Below are 23,458 nucleotides of genomic sequence, written 5' to 3'. Positions count from 1 at the left end.
TATTTGCTCGTCTGTTAGCCTGTCTTAACATGAACATGCTCGTAGAATAATGAAGCCGCGGTGTTTTTTGTTTCTGACGGGTCTTTTTCCCACCGACCTGTTTCTCTTCTTGTGCAACGAGCGAAGTGCGCATCGCAACGCTCGCTATTTGGTATCGCAGTCTTCGTGACGACGGTTGCGACCAAGATCTGTACCGTACAACATCTGCGTCCGTCGCAGGCCGCCCACGAAATAGAGCCCCGTGGCCCATCGAGCCCTGCCTGCTAAACATGCGTCAATTAAAGATCCACATCTATCGTGCCCTTCTGTCTATCCGCCTTGCAAAATAAATAACATTCTTAATTTTAGAACTTTCGTGACTGCAGGAATTATTATTTGGTTCTTTCGGTTAAGTCACGTCTAAAGATAAAATAATAAATTAAATTAAATCGAAACGTCGTATTCTATGATTTAATTTAATTTATTATTTTATCTTTAGACGTGACTTAACCGAAAGAACCAAATAATAATAAATAACATATTCGTATACAAATAATGGGCAACGTTTCGGGCAATGGCCCTTCTTGATAGGACTCCGAAGGAGGCAGTGTTATTGACAAATGTGTTGCGTGTGTTTTTGCTTGGTTAAGTGCAGTTGTGCAACACTGCCAGTGTAGCAGCAGGAGCAGCACCTAACGATGTGTATTTCTGTCCGTGTATCCGTCTGTCCATCCATCCTTGTGTCAGTCTCTCCTCCTGCTGCCTTGGCGGTGTACAGAACGAGGAAAAGATGCTGAAAGGTGACACTGACGGCTGCTCTGTGGTGCTTCCAGTGTCCAGGGGCCTGCTTCAGGCGCGGCTCCGGCTGGAACACGCATACCACACACATGTCGGTGATGTGCACGTCTTCTTCGAACGCTGGGGAGCCCGAAAAAGCCCTCTGTACCAGCGTGGAAAGCACCCTCGTGTTCAACTTCTGAAGCGCTCGCTCGTCATCGTGGCGTGCGCGATGACCACCACCACGTGACTTTTCTTTCGTGTTGTGCACGGTGTATTTAGCGCCACAGCGCGTGGATTTGTAGCGTTTGTAGATTTGTTTGCTTATGACTTTGTGTATTTCATATCGGAATCGCCTCCAGTGCTGTTGCTGCTGGCGGCAATAAAAGTTGTTTAAAAGTCAAAGTCTGTCAATCTGATTGTCTCAACTTGACCCTGTCTGCTTTGTCTCTCCCGTTTGTACTTTCATTGGTGACAGAGACACCGTTGGTTTCTATCTTTTACAATTAGCAGCATCAACTCCATCCCGGAGCTTCCAGATTGCACTCTCTGAGGTTTAGACCAGCCTCCATAACCAACAAAATCTAAACACTCCTCGTGTTTCGCATTACCAAGAGCTGTCGAACCCGTCTCTCTCTCTCTACGATGACCACCACCACCACGTGACTTTTCTTTCGTGTTGTGCGCGGTGCTTTTAGCGCCACAGCGCGTGGATTTGTAGCGTTTATTTTCATTTGTTTGCTGGTGACTTTGTGCATTTCCAATCGAAATCCCCTCCAGTGCTTTTGCTGCAGGCGGCAATAAAAGTTGTTTAAAAGTCAAAAGTCTCTTTACGTTCCGTTCTGCCCTTAACGAGCGGACGATTATAGCAAAACCACATTAAGGCCGCTGGCGAACTCCGGCACGAGTCTCATCGCAAACTTCAACAGTTGGCAATCAATGCGTTGGAGCAATGCGGACTCAGCAGGAGATCGCTCGCTGCACGCAGAACTCGCGAACAGGTCGAGCGAGCTTGCACGACCACATGTTTTCCACCTGCCCAAGTTTGACCTGCGGGAAATTGGCATCTGTGTGTGTTCGGGTGGCAGCGGTCGACTTGCTGGTAGCGGCGTTGCGTTGAACTTCGTTGTGGTATAACTGGCTTGCACGGAGTTGATAACAGACCAAGTGCTGACTGAGATGCAATGTCCCGGTATTGGTCGACAGTGGAAACAGGTGGCAAAGAGTATTGTCCGGATTATAAGAATCCCTGATGAGTGGTGAGTGTCTGGTGAGATGCAGGTGGGTCGATAGTATCTGGAGAGTATCAGAGTCTTGGAAGTGGTGAGCGTTGGGTGAGCTGTGGGTGTCTGGCACTGAGAAGACAAAGGCGGCCTGGCCAGGCCTGAGAGCACTTGCCCTGGCAGGGGCTGAGAGCACTTTCCCCGTCAGGGGCTGAGACGGCGAGACCTCTGTTTATGTTGTTGTTGTTCTTCTTCTTGGCTATTTCGTAAAGTCACGTCGAAGGAAAATAATAAAATAATAAAAATAAAACATAATAAAATCATTATCACGACGTTTCGGCCACAACGCAAGCAGCCGTCTTCAGGTGGAGAACAGGTCTGTCGAGGAGACAGATTCTCCACCTGAAGACGGCTGCTTGCGTTGTGGCCGAAACGTCGTGAGAATTATTTTATTATGTTTTATTTTTATTATTGTATTATTTTCCTTCTACGTGACTTTTACCGAAAGAACCAAGAAGATGAATCCCTGCAGTCACGAAAGCTTTAAATCGAAGTTGTTGTTGTTACGATCCGAGGGAGCGATGGGGCGGGTGGGACATCTGCCGCGGAGGGTTCAGTGACGCTCTGCACGCCGCGCGCCTCCCGCCACGGCTCGACTCCCTGGAACTCGGCAGATGTCGCGTGGCACGTGTCGGCCCGTCGGCCGGGGTCAGCGTGCACATTCCAGACGCGATCAGCAGCCAGCGCCGCGGGTCACCGCCACAGCGCACGCGGTTCGGAGCTTGCAGAACGTTGCTGACTGTCTGTTCTTCTCACGATGGCTCTCTCTCTCTCTCTCTTCATCCTCTGTAGCGCCACAGCGCGTCGATTTGTAGCGTTTATTTTCATTTGTTTTCTGGTGACTTTGTGTGTTTCCTATCAAAATGGCCTCAAGTGCTTTTGCTGCTGGCGGCAATAAAAGTTATTTAAAAGTTAAAGTCTCTCTCCATGATCACTCCTTCTTATCTTTCCTCCTCCTGCCTTCTCTCCAACCCCCAACTCTCATCTCTCCTTCCCTCTCCCACCTCGTTACTCATCTCTCTTTCCCTCTCTCCCCATCCCCTCCCCCCAATATCTCTCCACCTCGCCCCCCCTAACTCTCTCTCTCTACTTCTCACTCCCCCTTTAACCCCTCTCCTCCTTCTAGACTTGAAGTTTTTGTGACTACAAGGATCCATACTCTTGGTTCTTTCGGTAAAGTCACGTAGGCAGAGAAAATAACATAAAACAAAACACGACGTTTCGGTCGCAACACAAGCGTCCGTCATCAGGCGTGGACAACCACAGCGAAATCACTTTCTCCCCCTGCCTCATCCCTTCCCTCTCTCTCGCCCCCATCTATTCTTCCCTCCTCCTCTCTCCCTCTCTGTCAGATGGGATGTTCGCGATGCTGCTGCACCACTGCAAACATGCACTTTGTCAGCGTGCATTCGAATCCCTGCGAATTCGTCAGAGGTTTTGAATTCCGCCTTCTCAATCCATGTTTGTGGATTCTTCCGATACAGGAATACATATAACGATAACGACGATGTCCTGTATATATTTATAGATTTACCCAGCAATGCCTTGATGGGTCTCGAGACCCTTGTCTGGAGGGCCCTGCTGCATCTATTGCTTGCGTTTGGAACACAAATGCACAAGGGCAGAGGGCGTTCATTCACATCCAATGCAAATATATGAACACATTCCTGCGGAGGTTGCTGGTAGGAACGTTGGGTTGCTCGGTCAATGGCCAGGGTCAACGGCGGCGTGGTGTATTCCGCAAAAATGCCCGACTGTGACGGCGGGCACAAGCCGGCGTGAGTAGGTTAAACGTTGAGTTGTATAAATGCACAACGGGGTGACCAGCCCCTCCCCACCCAGCCCCACCCCTCCCACCCCCCACCCCCCACCCAGCCCCACCCTCCCCACCCAGCCCCTCCCCAACTTCTCCACCCAGCCCCTCCCCACCCTCCCCACCCAGCCCCTCCCCACCCTCTCCACCCAGCCCCTCCCCACCCTCCCCTCTCCACCCAGCCCCACCCCACCCTCCCCACCCAGCCCCTCCCCACCCTCCCCTCCCAGCCGCTCACTCCCCACCCAGCCCCTCCCTGCACGACGGACACAATAATCCAATGTGGGCTGGTGTAACCAGGATGTTTCTACCAGTAATATAAACAATGCGCGTGATGCTGCCGCTGCTACTGATTCTGCTGTTACTGATTCCGCTGTGACGTGCCTACGAAGTTGTGCCTTTTGTCCGAGGTTTTTTTTTAAAATCGAATTTGTCATCGCCGGATTGACTGCCCCCCTCCCTCTGTCGGGAACACAAGAACACAGGCCTGGCGGATTTTCTCGTACGGTTGTATTTTGACAGCCAACGTTCTGCTGCGGCCCTTCGTTCATGAAAACACAGTAACAAATAATTTAATTTAAAAAAATATTATTATTTGAAATCGAATTTCACAGAAGTTTTCAATCAAGGACGCCTTCATCCAGAAGTTGATCAGTGGCAGATCCAATGGGGGGGGGGGCGTGACACACCCCTGCACACCCACCCTCAATCTCCGAGACCCCAGGCGTTTCTATATTATTGATATTTACCGACTAAATGACACTGAATGTTGCGTTTATTTCTTCATCAATGCGGGGGTCCCTATTTAAACAAAGCTTGACATTTCGGGAACCCACTCCCCCCCTCCCCTCGGGAGTTTTTTTTAATCCACCTCTGCAGTGTGTAATAGCAGAAGGGTCTGTACACGTAGAACGTGTAACCACCTATAAACTTGTGTCACTCAGGGTGTGTGCGAGTGAGTGTGATGTCCCGTCAGCTGAGGCTGTCAGAGGTGCAATGCCCCGCAGGGATGGATGTGCGAGGAGGGTGGTGGTGGTGGTGGCGGCGCAGATCAGTGTAGCTGATAGCCATGCGCAAAGCAAGCAACTTGCTTCGGGTCCCCAGAAGCTCAAGGAGCCCCCGGAATCATTCATGAACATATTGGTGGGCACCAAACGTCACCTACAACATTTCAATCCTTCTAAGCGTTACACGTTATTTAACATGTGGAATTATATTCTTGGTTCTTTCGGTAAAGTCACGTAGAAGGGAAATAATAAAATAATGCAACTATAAACAATACAAATTCTCACGACGTTTCGACTGCAACACAAGCAATCATCATAATTTTTTCACACCTGATGATGATTGCTTGTGTTGCAGTCGAAACGTCGTGAGAATTTTTATTGTTTTATATTTGTATTATTTTATTATTTCCCTTCTACGTGACTTCACCGAACGAACCAAGATTATGAATCCCTGCAGTCACGAAAGCTTTCAATCAAAATATGGAATTATCTTTCTCACGTCCATCGTGTCTGCATTTCTCCTCTCTCTGGGTCTGTACGTTTATCTCCGTGTCTTCACGTGTGTATCCCGTGTCTGCACGTGTGTCTCTGTGTCTCCACGTGTGTTTTATGTCTCTTCACGCGTGTCTCCGTGTCCCCCCCCCCCCACCGGAAGGTTAGAGATCATCATAGAGACACATCGCCCTCTCTCTCCCCCCAAACCCTACTCCGAAAAACTCTTCAAGACCCTCGTGAACAGGGTCTTGAGATTCAGTGAGACTTTCTTGACATTCAGTGAGATTTACCTGGGTTTCACAAGCAGAGGACTGCAATATTAATATGCCGTCTCATGCATTTCTTTTGCTCTGCGAGAATGCACGCGAATTTATTTTTTATCGAGAACCATCTCAAGAATGCCAACCGCGGTCGAAACCACGCTGTTGTGGTTGAATAATCTGCATCGATAAAATAAATTCCAAGTTTTATATTTATACATCGGATTAAATGTGCAAGAATGTCCAAGCAGCAGCAATAATAATGTTTTTTTTTTACAAAGCAATAAATGTAAAATGAGCAAACATCTGAAGGTGTACCTGTCAGACTTGCGTTATTTTTAGTCATGTGTGCGCTGGTACACTGCTTGCCAATGCAGGCATCATTGCACAGTGGCATAATAAGTATTCATGCCAACGTCTTTCCACTCACAGAGCCTTTCCTTTGCTCAGTGTCGACGTTTCCAAACCCACAACCACCACACTTAGAAGCCTCACGGTAAGAGGCGCAAATGGTCGTGGGATCAAATCCTAGTTAACGCTGCCCATCATCCCTTTGAGGTCGATAAAATTGTGCACCAATTGACGGGAACGTCAACAGCGGTTGTCGTCATGTGGGCAGACCTCGCCCCCACGATAGGAATGTGGAACTTACGCCACTGGTTCGGGGCGGTCGACAGGAGATGAGCGCCTATGCCTCGGGACTAATTTGAGCAGGAAATCGCTTTTGACATTTTTTTATTGAGACAGCTAAAGGTGCGACCACGCCCATGTGCTGTTACATTATCACGTACGATGCGTAATGCGCACGCAAAACCCGGCTGTAGACCACCAATCTCAATCGCGTCAACATTCGGGGCCAAGCTATTTCAATGCAGCAGGCGGGTAGACGAAGAATGACATCGATGCGGGTGAAAGAGAATCGATGCCAACCAAGTCGGGTGGAGCTCAGGGAGCATTGCCGAATGTTGACCGTCCGCAGAGAACGGCGATGATAGAGGGGACACGCGGAGGTGCTCGAGGGAAGAGGAGGACGACGCTTCCGAGTCGAGGTCAAGCGCTGGACGGGACGGACGCCGTCTCGGCTGGGAGGCAGCAGCGACGGGCAGAGTGGAAGGGGAGGGAGAGAGACGCTGCGGGCAGACTCGGCGTCTCTTGCTTCTGAATGTGCTGGGAAGAAGCCCCACTGGCCAAAACGTCACCTATTTTAGACCTCGTCATTTTTAAGGCCACAGTGTTTGTGACTCATGTGTTAAGTTGTGTCGGGGTTTTTGTTTTTGTTTTAGTGCAATGATTTGTCGGTGATGCCCGAAAGACAAAGCCACAAACGACGACGAGGCAACTCTAAACCAGTTTCATTCGAGTTGAGAACCATCAGCCATCGCTAAATGGCACCTGCTGTGGCGCGTAGACCGCCGGCCGCAGAGATTCACGGTTCAAACCAGCGGCCGCCCTGGCGATTACTCATGCTTTGCAAGGGAGACTCTCGGCCGGATTAAAACAACAAACAAATAGACAAACCTAAAAGCGCCTCTTCTGCCACTCGATGAGTTTGTCATCATTTGCAGGCAGTGTTAGAATCAGTTTGAAATAGTGGGGGGGTGGGGGCGGTCTTTGTTAGTTTATTTATTGTTCGAGGGGGTGTGGTTGGGGTTATGGTGGGGGTGTTGGCGTAAGGGGGTTGGGGTGTTGGGGTGTTGGGGTAAGGGGGGGGTCGCGGTTCCCATTAGCGAACATGGCTCGCGCGGGGGCGGTTGGGGGGCAGTGCGGATGCGAGACGCTCGTGACGTCGAGACGCCGTCGCCTCCACGCTGCTTCCCACACTCGGACGGAGGGGGCCCCAGCCGCCCCCCCCCCCACCGCACCCCTTGCGACTTCGCTCGCGGGGCACCGCTCTCTCTCTCTTTGCCGTTCCCACCGCTCACCACGCAAGGTGCGAGCTTGACATCGCACTCGTCTCCTAACTGCGCCGACGTGTTAGCGAAGAGGGTTGTGGGGGTGGTGTGATGGGGAGCGGTGGCGCGGTCGGTTAGCGCACTGCGCCGACCCGAGCGAGATTCGCGGTCGCGACAATTATTAGTGGTGCATGTCTCAACCAGTCTTGGGCCTCCCCTAGGTAGACTCAGCCTTCATTGAGTACCTTCCTGAAGGCGACCGCTTGCGTTGCGATCGAAACGTCGTAGTTATCTGTTATTTTATTATTATTTTATTTTAACCTATTTACGTGACATTACCGAAAGACCCAATAATATGAATTCCTGCAGTCTCGGCAGCTTTAAGTCAATATTTATACGCAGGATCTTTGTACTTGTGATGGGGAGCGGTAGTTTTCACAGATAGTGCGCTTCAAACCTGGCGATCCGAGTTCAATTCCCCGTCACTGTTAAATATCGTTGACGAATATGTCAACGGGTCGGACGGTCAATTCACCCCTCACGGAGTAACCTTGTGGAGTGTGTAAACCATCCGCATTGGGGAGACGAAGGTGGCCGGGTGTTGATGCTGGCCACGCACAATCCCATCGTCTGCCACGTGGGTTTCCAATGGTGCTCACGAACAGCACTTGCCCCAACAGGAGTTTAAGTTTATACCGGGGGGATCTTTGGCCTTGTGAGTATGTGCAATAGTGATTGTATATGTGCAATAGTTTGTGGAAATGTGTGTATGTGCAATAGTGTGTTCATATGTGTGTAAGAGGAGGGCTGCAGTAGTTGTAGTTGTTAGAGTGCTGCGCTTAGAGTGCTTCGATTCCCGCTCACGGCCAACACCAGTGACGATTATCTGAACCGGTACTAGGCCTCTCCTAGGTCAACTCAGTATCAAATGAGCACCTGGTATGGTGTGTAAACATCGCCACTGGGGAGACAAAGGCGGCCAGGCGTGGTGTTGGCCACCCACCCCCTCGTGTGCCGTGCGGGCCTTCATAGGTGGCCGCTAACAGCACTTGTCCCAACAATCTGTAAATCCTGTACGGAGATCTTTGCCTTTATCTTTTTGCACGTAATAGGGGAGGGTTGCGGGTGATGAGAAACATCACAAACATTTTCACGCCTCTTCGCCAGATTCTGCGCCGTCCTGGCTTTTCCTGGAGCCGTTTCTTTTTTTTGCCAAGACCCTGCCAGCCACCCCGAGCCGACTGAACTACCAAGATGCCGATTGCGGCCCTGGCAGGGTCGGTTTCAGCTTGGTGGTGGCCCCGTGGCTGTTGTAGATTTAGGGCTCCTATTTTGCGTATTCAATTCCTTTACTTTTTATATATAAGCGACTGGAGGAAACCCGGGAAACTTCGAGGAAATATATGCAGAATAGAGGGAGAACATACGAACTGCATACAGAAAGGTGACCCGAGTCAGGAATAGAACCCAGATTCTCAAAACCATGAACTGTTTATTTTACCAGATGAGGCCCGCTGAACTATTTAATTATTTTTTTCAGACGCAACCTGGCCAAAAATGAAGTGGCTTATCATCACCTGGAAATGTATAGCAGCCAAATGTGGAGGACTCGGAGAAAAATCCACACGACCACGGGGAAAGAGACACGCAAACTCCAAATATACAAGAGATCGAACCCACAACCTCCTGCATACCAGGCGAGGTAGTTATGATCTCGCCACCGCGGCGCACCGTACCATGCTGCTATGTGCCACAGGTGTTACTACCGTGTCTCCACGCTGGCCCGCCCTTTAATCCCGCTCTGTGCCCAGGTGACAATCTCATTTCACGCCACAACGGGGGCCGTTGTGGAGACGCGGCACCAAACAAATGTTGGGATCGAAAGGTGCTGCAAGGTGGCGTGGAAGTTTCATTCCACATTTAATTGAAATGATGAACACTTAATTTTGGCAGAAATGCCGTCCTGACCTCCGACTCGCAAGTGTTTCTGGGAAAGCCTCGGAAAGTATTTCTGAGAAGCGGCGGCGCAGCCCGCCTGATAACTCGACCCATTCGGCATATAATGGAAAACGCCACTTGTTTCAGTAAACTCGGCGTTGTCTTTGAACCGTAGCTCTGGCAGCAATCAGGCGACGTCGGGTGAACTCCAGTCAACTCAAGTCGGCAGTGCCCTCGTGAACAGGTATAGAGACGCAATGTTTCAATTAGTTTTTTTTTTTATTTTATTTTACCAGCTATAGTAATTGCCCACTGAGTAACATAGCTCTTTTTTTTTCTCTGAAGCGGCTTTAGCGTGTGGACATTTTAAGCAGCCAAATACACTGAACGCGTGATGTTGATTCGAAATGTGGAGGCGAAAACTGTAGGACCCGGAGAGAAATCCACGCGACGACGGGGAGAGAGACGCAAACTCCACACATGCAGGTGTCGAGATTGGGATCAAACCCACAACCTCCTGTATACCGGGCGAGGCAGTTAACATTTCGCCACAATAAATTGGCTCCACGGTAGAGCGAGCATCTCGCAACTATGTTCCGAGTTCACATCCTAGTGGGGTGTTGACTTAGCCCATTATCACGTCAGGGTTATATAAAATTAGTACAATTTAATGCGTGCCCTATGGAAAAACTCACCCCCGCTGTAGGAATATGGAATGTACACCACTGTTTCAAGTCTGTAAACAGGAGATTATGACGGCCTTAATGCTCATGTCAGCATTGCGTTGTCTTCCCTAAGGCTAAGCTAGCTTCGGAAATGACCAATATAATTGGATGAATTTAAATATCAGTTGTCAAAAGTAAAGTACACTCATAACAGAGACAAAGACCCCCCGTCTAGCCTGGACAGACTGTTGAGGCAAGTGGTGTTAGCGAGCACATGTGAGTGCCTGAACGGCACATCAGGGAGTGGGTGGCCAGCACCACACCCGGCCGCCTTTGTATCCCTATTGGCGATGATTGCACACTGCACCAGCTACTTATTTGAGTCTGAGTCGACCTAGGGGAGGCCCAGGACCGGTTCATATAATCTTCATTGGTGTTGGCGATAAGCAGGAATCGAACTTGGGTCGTTCGGTTCATAGTGCGGTGTGCTAACCACTGGGCCACCGCTCCCCACACATACACGCGCACTCGTAGATCCACGCACACGCGCACACTCACACTCACCCACGCGATTTGTGCTCGCACATGAACTCGACCGGCATAACCAGTTTCACACCGGAGTCTGATAAGCTCAGCTGTTAAATTCACGGCACATTTCAATTACCACACTTTTCTTTAGGGGATTTTATTTTTCTTTCCAACGTGGGCGACGGAAACAAAACAGAATAAAAAAACACCCCCCCCCCAAAAAAAAAAAACGTATAGAGAACGATGGGTTATCATTGCGGGCGACTCACAATCAAAAAAAGACACCCGTGGCTTGGCAAAGCACCTCAACAGACCACCCACGTTGGGAAGCCGGTGCAGCGTCCGTGGAGCTTCTCTCCGTAGGACGTCTCCCCCCCCTCCCTTACCACCCCTCCCCTACATTCCCGTCCCCCCCCTACCACCCCTCCCTTACCTCCCCTCCCCCCCTCCCCTACCCCATCCGAAAGTCGTCATTTGAGGCTGAGTCGACGACCGAGGGACGATGATCCAGAACGGGTACAGAGTAACAAAAAATGCCGCAGGTGTTGAGTGTAATGATCAGGAATCAATCTGCCGATGGAATGGTGCACAAACCGCTCTGCCACTGCTCTTACACACCATCAATAAGACCCCCCCCCCCCCTCCGTTAAAGTTCTGTAATGCGAGCATTTATTAAGGCCAATGAGGGTTAGCGTGGCCATATCTCGGCCCATCCATCCAGTCTCATCTCCCAATGTCAATGATCATCGTTTAAGCAACGCAATACGATTACTCATTTAAGGCTGGGTCTAACGAGACCAATACAATCACAGAGATATCAATTGCCAAACTTGAGTGGGCATAGATCACCCGTGTAGCCTTAACAAGACTACAGGGGCAAGTGCTGTTAGCGAGCACCTATGAACGCCGGGCACGGCACACGAGGGGGTGAGTGGCCAGCACCACGCCGGGCCGCCTTTGTCTCTCGAGCGGCGATGTTTACACATCGCCACCAGGTACGGTACTCATTTAAGGTTGAGTCAACCTAGGGGAGGCCCAGGATAGCTTCGGATAATCGAGAGCGGAGATCGAACTCGGCCGACCGACGTTCTTAGCGCAGCGCGCCAACCACTACAACTACCGCTCCAAAGACAAATATCCCCCGTATAGCCTCAGCAAACTGTTGGGGCAAGTGCTTTCACTGCTCCCCACACACACAAACACAGGACACACTCGCACGTGCGAGTGGAGGTATGCACCCACTGGTGCCTCTTGCTCCCCAGGAACAGGCACGTCCCTATCCACCCCTCGCTGCCCTTACCCCCCCCCCCCGCCCTGACCTCTCACATCCTGCCTCCTGTTAATAACGCGCTGACCAGAGCCTCGGGGAGTTCCCATGGCAGAGGGAGAGGGCGGAGAGGGAGGAGAGCGGCGCGAGCCAAAAGGGAGATGGAGTGCCCGCATTAGGAACAAGGCCCTGTAAGAGACGAACGCTTCCGCGGTGCAGTATGAGCGTGGGAGGAGGCGGCCCGGGGAGTTACAACACTGGACGTCTGTGAGTGTACGCGCGCGCCCATCAGCTGTAGTCACGGTTTTATGCCGCAGATGGTTAACCCCACCCAGCCAACCCCGCGACCCCAGCCGGCAACAAATAAATAAATAATCGCATATTCCCACCCACCCCCCTCTCTTCCTCCGAGACTGCTGGGGTAATCAATTGCCGTGGCCATCCATATAGATGTACAGAAGACAAAGCCCCACCCCCCCCCATGTTGCCTTTGACAGACTGTTGGGGCAAGTGCTGGTAGCGAGCACCTCCGAACGCCGGCACGGCAGACGATGAGGTGGATGTTCAATTACTGTGCATGCCCGGCCAGCTTTGTCTCCCCAGTGTTGAGTCGACCTTGGGGAGTTCCAGGCACGGTTGGGATTTTTGCCGTGAGCTGAAGTCGAACTCGGCTCGCCACCGCTTCCCATTACAGATATCCTCGCTCGCGCACGCGTGCATACGCACATATGTAAATGCACAGGCCGACGTACACATGCACGCGCGTGTACATTCACATACGGACACATAGTCACGTACGTGCACAAGCACAGGCGCAAACACGTGCACCCACGCGAACATACGCACGCGAGCACACAGTTACGCATGCAGACGTACGCACACGCATGTGAGCGCTTCCACACGAGTTTACACATACACCCAAATACAAAGTTCTCTCGTATAAATGTAAAAAAATTGTTGGGGCAAGTGCTGTAAACTAGCACCTATAGAGGCCGGAACAGTATACGAGGGGGTAGGCGGCCAGCACCACGCCCGGCCGCCTTCGTCTGCCTAGTAGCGACGGTTACACACCGCACCAGGTACTCATTTGAGGCTGAGTCGACCTAGGGGAAACCCAGAAGAGGTACAAATAACCGTCACTGGTGTTGGCACACACACACAAATGCACAAGAACGCGCACGTATGTACACACACATGCACAAGAAGCTAAAGTATTACCCGTTGCTGATGTTTATACGGGCACACTAAGCTACGAAGTTAAGGCTGAGCTGACCTAGGGGTTGCCCAGATTAGGTTCTGCTACTACATTGGCGCTGACGTTATCCATGTCTGGGAAGTGAACTCAGGTTCACAGAGTTCACGGCGCAACGCACTGCACACTCATTATAACGCAGACGTACAGCAACCACATATGGGCAATTATTGTAATTCATACTGCTTATGGGCACTTGATGTACAAATGAAAGCGTTTTGTTTCTCGGGGCTTTCATCGCGGTTACATCACAACGCACATGGCATGAATGAGATTTTGTTGCACGCGTTACGTTTCAAGAGGACGCTGTTTGACCAGAACTCAAGACACCAATGTTGAGTCACATTGACGAGATCGACCTGGGGAATCAGTCTGCCAGTAGGGGGCGATGATTTGCTCCTGTGGATATAACCCCAACTTCATTAATTCGCGGTATCAATTTAGAATGTAAAAACAACTTGGACCCTGACGCAGGCGGCACGACGGTTTGCTCGTGGGGGGCAGGCGGGGGGGGGTTGAGGAATCTTTAACATCCGATGCGCACGTTTGGCGACGTACGGTGCGAAAGAAGTTCAACAAATAGTACATACACAGATGCGTCGCGCAGCATTATTGCGTTTCAGACACCCGCGGTATTAATGAGAGAGGCAGCAAGATTCCAACCGGGAACTTCTGCAACGAGCAGCAAAACTCGCCACCGCTCAGCCACATGTTTCCTCGGTCAAGCAATCGTCCATTCCTTGGATGATGATTCGGGTTTTTTGTTTTTGACCGCGCGAGGTGTTTGTGCTGCAGAGTGCAACTCAAGGCTTGATGTAGATTGATTTTATTAGTATTATTATTATTATCTTGCAACGTGGCATCTCTGCAGTGTGTTTCGGTCGTGTGTGCCGCTCATTCGTTTGCAATGACGTCCGACGTTTCGCCCCATGAGCTTCTTCAGAACCTGAATTGAGTGGTGAAATATTCCCCGGCGCGTGGGGAGCAACGTCCGGACATCGTGCCGAACAGCGGCGCGGTTCAACAACCTCGAAATCCCCATCGGACACCCACACAGTAGCACAGGCGCCATCCACAACCCTGAGCGGTTAGACGCCATCATTGACCGAGCGTAAGTAGCAAGCAAACGTACCGCTCACTCAAAAGCACGCCCAACTTGGCCCGGCTCTGTGTCGCTAACGTGCTAATAGGATATATTTCACGTGTTCCGTCTCCCCGAATCCGAGCTGCGATAAATATCAGCGCAGGAACAAAGAGCAATCACAGAGGCCGTGCGAGTCATCATGCGCTTTCAATTTCCCAGACATTCACATCGCATGCCGACTTGTCAATTTCAGTACGTTACAAACGCCAGTCCCCCTCCCCCCACCTCGCCACCCCCCCCCCCCCCAATTTTATTTCCCCCTATACCGTGGAATTACCGAGTACATCTTTGCTACAACATTCTCAATCCACTGCTGGATGAAGGCAATCCCAACACCGTGCCATATTTCAGCACGTTGGTGAGCGCTGGTTGGTGGAGCTGCTTACCGGCTCAGATATTTGGGTTTCCTCTGGGTGCTCCGGTGTCCTTGCACATGTAGACACCCAATTATTGTCCGATAACACCATAACACATCGAGGACCGCAGAGCTTGGGTGGCGTGGGTGTGGGGGCTGGCTTTCCCGCTCGCCTGTGGTTCCTTTGTTGCCGCTGGGTCATTTTCTCGCTCTCTTCGAGAGACAGTGTGTACTGTGCTGTGGTGCGTCACGAATTACCATGATGATGATGATGACATTATTATCACTCGCTACTGATGTTAGTCGTGGTCGAGAATCGAACCATGCATAACAAGGGTCGATATTGCAGTGTTGCAATATCGAGTGTTGTGCTGTACTACGCTCTTACATATATGCCCCCCCACCCCAGCCTTCACCAACCCACACTGAGCAGCGTATCACCTATAGTATGACAACCCCATGATCTGCAACATCATGAGGGTGGGAGGGGGGCATCATCCAGCAGTGGATTGACAAAGGGCTTTGTAATAACAATATAAAGTTACTCTCTTTCCTGGTCATTCATCTCAGCCATGAGTCTCTCTCTCCCTCTCGCTCTCCCAGGCTGCGGCGGTGATGCTCCACAGCCTCACAGCTGTCGGCCGCCTGCTCTGCCACTTCCAATTTACGCCCAAGCGCGTCGCGCCCGCCCCGACTTCACCATAAATTTCACAGGAGCCGGGACGTGCCACGGGGGTCTGCGTCTCATCAACGCGGACGTGGCCCCCTCGCTATAGCACGCTACGAACGAGATCCGAATGCAAACTCAATTTTACAACTAAAACGATGATCGCCACGCGTGCCGGCGAGCGGTCGAGGAGGATAAACCATCACGCCAACTCCGAACATTCTCGCAGCAGCAGTGGCGGGTTTTGGGCTAACCATCGAACAAAGACGGTCACCGCATCGCAACGCTTTCAGACGCGCTTGTGCGGCCGTCTGGAACGCTCTTCCTTCCGACACTGGATCTGTGCTCTTTTAAATCTGAATTGAAAATGAAAAAAAATTTAAACAGCTTTTTATGGCTTAAAGCTTTCGTGACTACAGGAATTCATATTATTGGGTCTGTTTTGTTTTCCTGAAGACGACCGCTTGCGTTGCGATCGAAACGTCGTAGTTTTTGTTATTTTTGATTATTTTCTTTAAACCTATCTACGTGATTTAAGTTATTTTAATAAATAACTTAAATAATATAATGCGACGTTTCGATTGCAACACAGGCAGTCGTCATCAGGTAGAACTCAATTTGAGAGTGAGACAAAACACAGACACGTAGACAGACAGACACACAAGCAGAGAGAGACAACACAGAGACACACAGAGAGAGACACACAACATAGACACACAACGACACAATGCCTTTGTGTCGTGGCCTTAAATAGAAAGAGGGGGGGGGGCAGAGAGAGAGAGAGGTGGGTCTGCTGGAGCAGAGAAATTAGCATGTCAATGAGAGAGCTGTGTGGAAGTCCACCGCGAAGCGGCCGGGGGAGAAAACGAGCGAATGGACCTATGAGAGCCTGGTAAATTTGGGGTGGATATCCACCCAACTCTATCTAAAATTTACCAGGCTTGCTGGGTTCCGACACAGATGCATTGGGTCTCTATGTGTCTATGTTGTGTGTCTCTTTCTCTGTGTCTCTGTGTTGTCTCTCTCTGCTTGTGTGCCTCTCTGTGTGTCTCCGTGTCTGTGTTTTGTTTCTCTCTCAAATTGAGTTGTACCTGATGACGACTGCTTGTGTTGCAATAGAAACGTCGTTTTCCATTATGTAATTTATTTTCTTTCTACGTGACTTTACCGAAAGACCCAAAAATACGCTTTTTATGGTTTTCAGATACTCGCCCTTCCCCCGCATCTCCGATTAGCACGGTTGGCCACGTACGGTGCGAAAGAAGCTCAACGTACGTACACACAACAGTCCTGCGGTGAGAACACCGCGTTTGTTTACGAGGCAGTGCCGTGTAAGCCTGACGGCTCTCCGGTGCGTCTGCGGATTGTAGCGCTGCGCCGCGTGTCGCCCTGACTGGTGTACGAATGCTCACTCCGTGTGCTTTGCCCGGGAGCGTCTTCAATTCTGAGTTTCGAGAAGCCGCTTGGCCGCGCCTGCGTTTTGCAGGCTGCGCCGCGCGCTGTTCGGAACGGTGTCCGATTCCTTGAGGCCCCACGTGTCTGCTGAGAGCTTCACCGAGATGGGGCACATTCAGTTCCTCCCAACGACACGCGTCGGAGAGCTGCACGTCGGTTGTGTTTCATGACTCCCGTTCGCCCCACCCCTCCCTCCCTCCCGTCTGACGATAAAACAGCCGCGGGGGGAGGTGAACTCCGTTAAGAGGGGCTGCCCGTGTCACACCTCGTGACACGAGGAGTCTACTCAGACGGAGTTCCAACAGCAGCGAAGGGCGATACGGCTTGACTGATGAGGTGACCGTGATTCACCCCGCTCCCCACCACCAATTCCTCTGCCGCTGCTTACCACCAGCACCGCCACCCCCTCTACCTCCCACATCAACCACGCGCGGCCACCCCTCCCCGCCAGCTCGGTCTGCCCCTGCACATCGCTGGCTCCCGAAACACTCCCTACGCAGATGTGGATGGGCCGCTATCCCTCGAGCGTCTCTCTTTCATGACATCAGATACATTCCACGTCTATCAGCTCTCTCTCTCGAAATCGGTATTATTACGACTGCGAACGGCTAGATCTGAGCTCCATTCCTGACCAGGCTAACGCCAGCTGCAAGTGATCTGTGAATCGGTACCCCGCCCGCCCTCCTCCCCCCTTCACTGACCCGCACCAAACCAGCGTGGTGAAGTATGGTCAGACAGCAACCGTAACTGACGCAGCACTTGGAGGCCGTCACGTGGCAGTGGACCGACACGCGGCTGTGAAGAGACGGAATCTGTTTCGGGATGAAATGTCGACCGACTCTCGTGACCCTTCGGGCAGGCCAATGCGTTGGGATGTTTGTGCAACCCTCTTATCGTTACACTCCTGGATGAAGGCCCTCACTATGCCCTGTTGGTTGTGGGGGTTGTTTGACCATACTTCCCCACGCTGGTCAATGCAGCCCGGTGTGAAGGAGGGACAAAAGCCAGGGGCAGTTCAGATACCACTGTCGTGAAGAAGGCACGTTTCCTAAAACGTCGCTCAATGTATTTTTACGCCTATTTTTTCTTCAAAGGCCACAGTGTTGTTGTGGACACATGCTTTGACTGTTTTGTTGCTGTTGTCTGTACCTGTGCACCACTGCCCACGTAGCAACAGCAGCATCGCCAACTCACCCACTCCTCAAGTTCCGTGGCCCGGTAATTTGGCTTGCCGAGTGAGCGCGGTGTGCTAACCACCGTGCCACCAATCCACACCGCCTGCCCCCCCCCCCAGTCAGCGTTACGCATATCCTGACATCCTATAGTCTCGAATACTCAATACACATTTGCTCTTCATGGGGAGATGATAGCAGGAGATATGCGTATTGTTTTATTGCCAATAATGACATTGGTGCCCACTACGACTTTGATCTGGCTCATATCTTCCTCTCCCCCCTCTCGTTTCACCATAGCTGGGTTTATTGCCTGTTACTCCGTCACGAAAGTTTGGGACAGCTGTCAGCAGCGCCCATCGATGTTGATGCCGCCACCTGTCCCGTTGTCAATGGAACCCGATGTAAACACCTCGCGAAACGATCACAAAGACATTGCAGCAACAGAGACAGGAACTGAGTAATACGTTGCTAATCACGCACTCGTTTACAGCTCACGATGAAGGCCTCCCTGCCATGCCTCGTTTCAATGTAAAGCTTTCGTGACTGCAGGGATTCATCTTCTTGGTTCTTTCGGTAAAGTCACGTAGAAGGTAAAAAATAAAAATAATAAAAATAAAACATAATAAAATAATTCTCACGACGTTTCCGCCACAACGCAAGCAGCCGTCCTTAGGTGAAGAACAGGTCTGACAGAAAGACAGCGTCTGAATGAAACACCACCAGGCTTGGAGCGTATATTTAAGCTGGGTTGGAGGGAGAAGAGGGCCTTGACAAAGGAATTTGCATATCAAGAGGAATTTAGCATATTTATGGGAAATGCAGATATGGGATTAGTCACTACTTGTGGCCGAAACGTCCTGAGAATTATTTTATTATGTTTTATTTTTATTATTTTATTATTTCCCTTCTACGTGACTTTACCGAAAGAACCAAGAACATGCCTCGTTTGTCAAGTGGGTTCCTTTGACCATACTTCACCATGCCGGTCGGTGCGGGTCGGTAACACTAAGAGTTGCTAACCGCTGTGTCGCTGCTTCTCGATGAAATATCTAAACAATCCGCCAACGCTTACTTTGAAAGCGCTCGATACGAGGCACGTGCCAACATGATCAGAATGTTACAAGAAAAAAAAAACATTAAACACATCATTTGCTTACGACTTCCTGTGGCCTCTATCCATGCCGCGTAGGTCAAGTATGGGTATTTGAGCACACTTCACCATGCTGACCATCACGAGTACCACATTTTACTCGCTACTGACGCGAGCCGTGGCCGGGAGTCAACAAAAAGCGGTCGCCGCTAACTGCTGCACCACCGCCCCCCCCCCCATCCCCTCCCCCTCTGGTTCTCACGTTCAAAAAACGGACCGCTGAAGAGAAGACCCACGTGAGCCCCACCCTCCCGATAAAGACATCAGACGCCGCAATTGACGACCGCTTTGCCCGATCGTTTTTGGGCCGCGGAGATGTCGGCGAGCATGACCGCTCCCCAGTGACGGTCTCCAGCTCCGTTGGTGAGCGCGGCGGACACAATGAGCCATTATATCGCGCCCGGCAGAGTATCCACGGCGCGGCACTACGAGCCGGAATTATTTCCCCGAGGGCACTCATCGCAGGGCCTCCTTCCCAGGCCACAGCCACAGCCACCGCCCACCACTGCCGTGAATTCCCCGGCGCTGTTGAGACGCGAGGGCTCTGCGGGTTTGTGAGCCACCACCCGTGCTGGCTGAGGCTGTGAGCCACCCCTCTCGTGCCGGTTGCCACCGTGGGTTCCTGACGCAGTGGATTGGAGAGCGATGGTCAAGTGCGCGATGCCGCACAAACGCACGCGCTGGGTCGTGCTGTGTGTGACAGTAACGGAGGTGATGGTTGTGGAGGATCGCGACAACGCTCGTAATGGCGATCCAATATGCCTTACCTGAGCGGAAACTGGCCAAATCGACCAAAGGTCTCGCCCAAAGTTTCGTGATATGCGCCAGGGCTGAAGGTATTCGTCTTGCTGGCCATCCGTGGCAGGTATTCTTTTAAAGTAATCCCACACACATTGCGAAGGGCCATGTGTTTGCCGTTCTGACATCGGCACAAACACATTCCCATCGTTGAGCCAGGAAAGCCTCACTCGAGTCTCAAGACTCCTTTAATGCCGGGTCCAGCTCTTGTGACGTCTGGCCAATTCCCAAGTGCATCAACGAGCGTTTGACATGTGCGAGAAGTACCCACCCACAAATATGAGGGAATGTCACTGAAATAGCTCCACACAGATAGATTCAAGCATCTGTCATTGTACCGACGCATCCTAACCACCTCGTGCCCTACCCCCCCTCCCCTACGCCTGCAAGTGACGGGTCATGCCCAGCCTGGGTTCCACATAATCCTTGCCCCTGCAGTAGGTGAACTATTTCTCTCTTCGTTGAGCTGGTGAGCGTGGCTCATGGGCATTTGTCGTGTAAGTGAAGCTACGGCTCATCGATATGCATGACGTGCATAGAGTTGGCTCCAGAGAAGCGCTTCGCAACCGGTGTGCTGCTGTGCAAAGTCCCAGGTGTCGCGCCGTGGTACGTTCGGTATCATAGGAAAGAACCTCACTGTTCCCAAGCTGGGATGGACGAACTCTCCCCCGTGCCGTTCAGTGGCCGATCTAGCGCCAACCCTCCCCACCTCCTGCCCTCCCCTGTCTCAGAGGTCGCAAACGGGTTTTGATTCCTTACCCGTACCCGTACCCGGCCGCACCAAGGTCGCAAATGGGTACCCGTACCCGTACCCGGCCGGGTACGGGTAGCCGTTCCCTACCCGTACCCGTACCCTACCCGAAATGAGTGACAAACGGTTACTCACCAGTGACTCACGGCCTACCCGTACCCGTACCTGGTCGGGTACGGGTCGCCGGGTATCGGGTAGGGTACGGGTATCGGGTACCCGGTTGCGACCTCTGCCCTGTCCACCTGCCGCGCGTGCGCGGTACGGCAAGGAAGCCGTCAGCCCCCACCTCCGGCCCTCGCTAACTCCCTCAGTGACGCACGTGGAGTTGAGGAACACTGCTCGACTCCACACAGATAGACACTAGAATTCATCGCCGAACTGCTCTCTGCTGGCCTATCTCGCAGCCCCCGCAACTGCAACTGCCTGGGGCGGGGTCTTCACAGGCAGTCTCACCGACGCCGAAGACCCCTCGGGCTCAAATCCTGCGTCGCTTTCGAGCCGCGTGGAGCGGCTGTCCCCAAGGAGCCATAAACAACCCACGCGTCGAAAACCGAGCTCCGCGTTTCACCACAGCTCTCGTTTACGACCGTAATCTGCCGTTTATTTCTTGTTTGCTGATGTCTGGCCCGCGGACGCGATTTATTAAACGTTGCGGCATCGTGTTTGTAGCTGCTGCTGCTGCTGCTGCTGTTGTTGATCGTGATTGTTGCCGTTGACGGCGATGTTGTTCACGATTAAACAAAAATAACCGTTGTATCCATGGCCACACGACGGGAAGGGAAGTCGCGTCGAGGATGTACCGTATGGATACATTGGAAGGGGAAATGTGGAAGAGAGGAGAGGTGGCATGGGAAACGAGAGGGATAGGATGGAAGAGGAACAGAGAAGTAGGAGCGGATGGGTCAGGAGAGATGATGAGAGGAAGGTAGGAGGCGGCAGCAAGCGCTTAGACGCTGCTGCAGTGAGGAGTGGCGTCTGTTCTCACAGTGGGCGGAGTGGAGAGGGGAGGGGTCCAGAGTGGGAGTGGCCACAGAGTCACGTGATCCACGGGAGGCTGAGCTGATTTGGATAGAAAGATGCCGTTGTTGTTGTTGGCGTTGCTGGCGGTGTTTATTGTCATTCTGTAGTTGGTGATGACGATGATGGTGCTGATGATGATATGGCTATTGTGCATGATGATAAGTAGTGTTGATCATGATGATGCTTATGATGGTGGCATTGTTAATGATGACAGTTGCAGTTTTGCCAGTTTTGATGACAGTATGGAGAAGGATGGTTTGAGTGGTGATATTGATATCAGTGATGGTCGTGACTGTAGGCATGTTGGCGATAGTCTGACAAGATGTGGTCACAATGTGATAAGGAGCAGTGTGAATGAGAATGGCTGTGTTAGTCCACTCAATTTGTTCCAACAGTTGGTCCCGCTTCTGTGATGATATTCACATTTTGACCGTCTGATTCAGGATTTTTATCCACTTTTCATACTGGGAAGAAGGGCAGAGTTGACTCCTGTAAGTGCGATATCTGGGACTTGCTCCTGTCCATCCGAGAGCCGGTCAGGATCCCCCTGATGATGATGATTGCTCAAATTAGATTGAGGCAAACGGAGCAGACAAAATGAATCATTGTAAAATGGGAACAAAAACATGAAACAATAACAAATGAGACTGTACAAAAAGAAAATAAGGCAACAACATTTAATCAAATCACATCTGTAAATGACGAGAACAAACTCCATCATAGCAGAACAACAGTTCGATCTGGAAAACCACACGTTTAAAAAAAACGACCACTACAATACAGGGGTGCGTGACGAGCACACTGCCTCTGTGCATATTCAAAAACACCATCACCATGTCCTGAAAAATAACACCGTAGTCCTCGTCTTAGGCCACCAATCACAATGTGTGCGAGCAATCGTGACCGACTGGTAGCAGCCAGCAATGACGGACCAACCGCAGAAGGAATTCGCGACCCCGAATCCGAAACGTGGAGAGCTGACGGCTCATTGCAAAGTCTCGCCCCGTAACCCTGACGATGTGGCCCGCAGAGTGCGCGGGGGCATTGTGTCAAGGTGCAGCCCCGCAATTCTTGGCTCATGCCACTGCTGGCAAAAGGGGCCTCCAATTAGCGTCAGCTGTGGGCAGCCCTCTCTCTAGGCGGTATTTTTGGCCTACTCTGCCGCACTGGCGAGGCATCTTGGAAGAGGGTATCGTGTATATCGCAAGGAAATAAAGGACAATAAACACTGTTTTAATTAGAAATTCATGCAACCAAAGCTGAATTGATTCTCGAGTCGAATGATGGACTGGAATTGCGACGGGCCATCGATTCTCGCATCCACTTTTTTTTTTTTTCTCTGGGGATATTATACCCTCCAGTTTATTCTGTAAGCGTGCAATTATTATTGCATGGCTTTTTTATGATGAAATTGTGTGAACTGACGTCGTCTAAAATAAAATACAAAATATATTTAATCAGCCAGGGCGTGTGTGTATGGTGAGGCATATCATAGCACCTCGAATAATAACCTCCAGCAAATGCTTTATCGGTGAGACGCAGCATAATATTTTGCAGCGTGTCGCGTGTACACAAACCAAGCGGCAGACGCTTTATTATGATAGCGGATGATTACAAGCAGCGTGTTGCGTGTGTGCCAGGTGATACAGGCTCGGACAGGGCCGAAGAGCTGTCCTATAAAACACGAGGAAAAAAAAACATGAGAAATCACACCCCAGGATTTTTTTGAAATCGCTCGGCTTTAAAAAAAAAAATGCAAAGGCTTCTCATGAACCCGGCAAACCGGC

The sequence above is a fragment of the Lampetra fluviatilis genome, chromosome 1 (assembly GCF_964198595.1).
Source record: "Lampetra fluviatilis chromosome 1, kcLamFluv1.1, whole genome shotgun sequence".
In the NCBI taxonomy this organism is placed as follows: Eukaryota; Metazoa; Chordata; class Hyperoartia; order Petromyzontiformes; family Petromyzontidae; genus Lampetra; species Lampetra fluviatilis.
Note: the sequence above shows the minus strand (reverse complement) of the source record.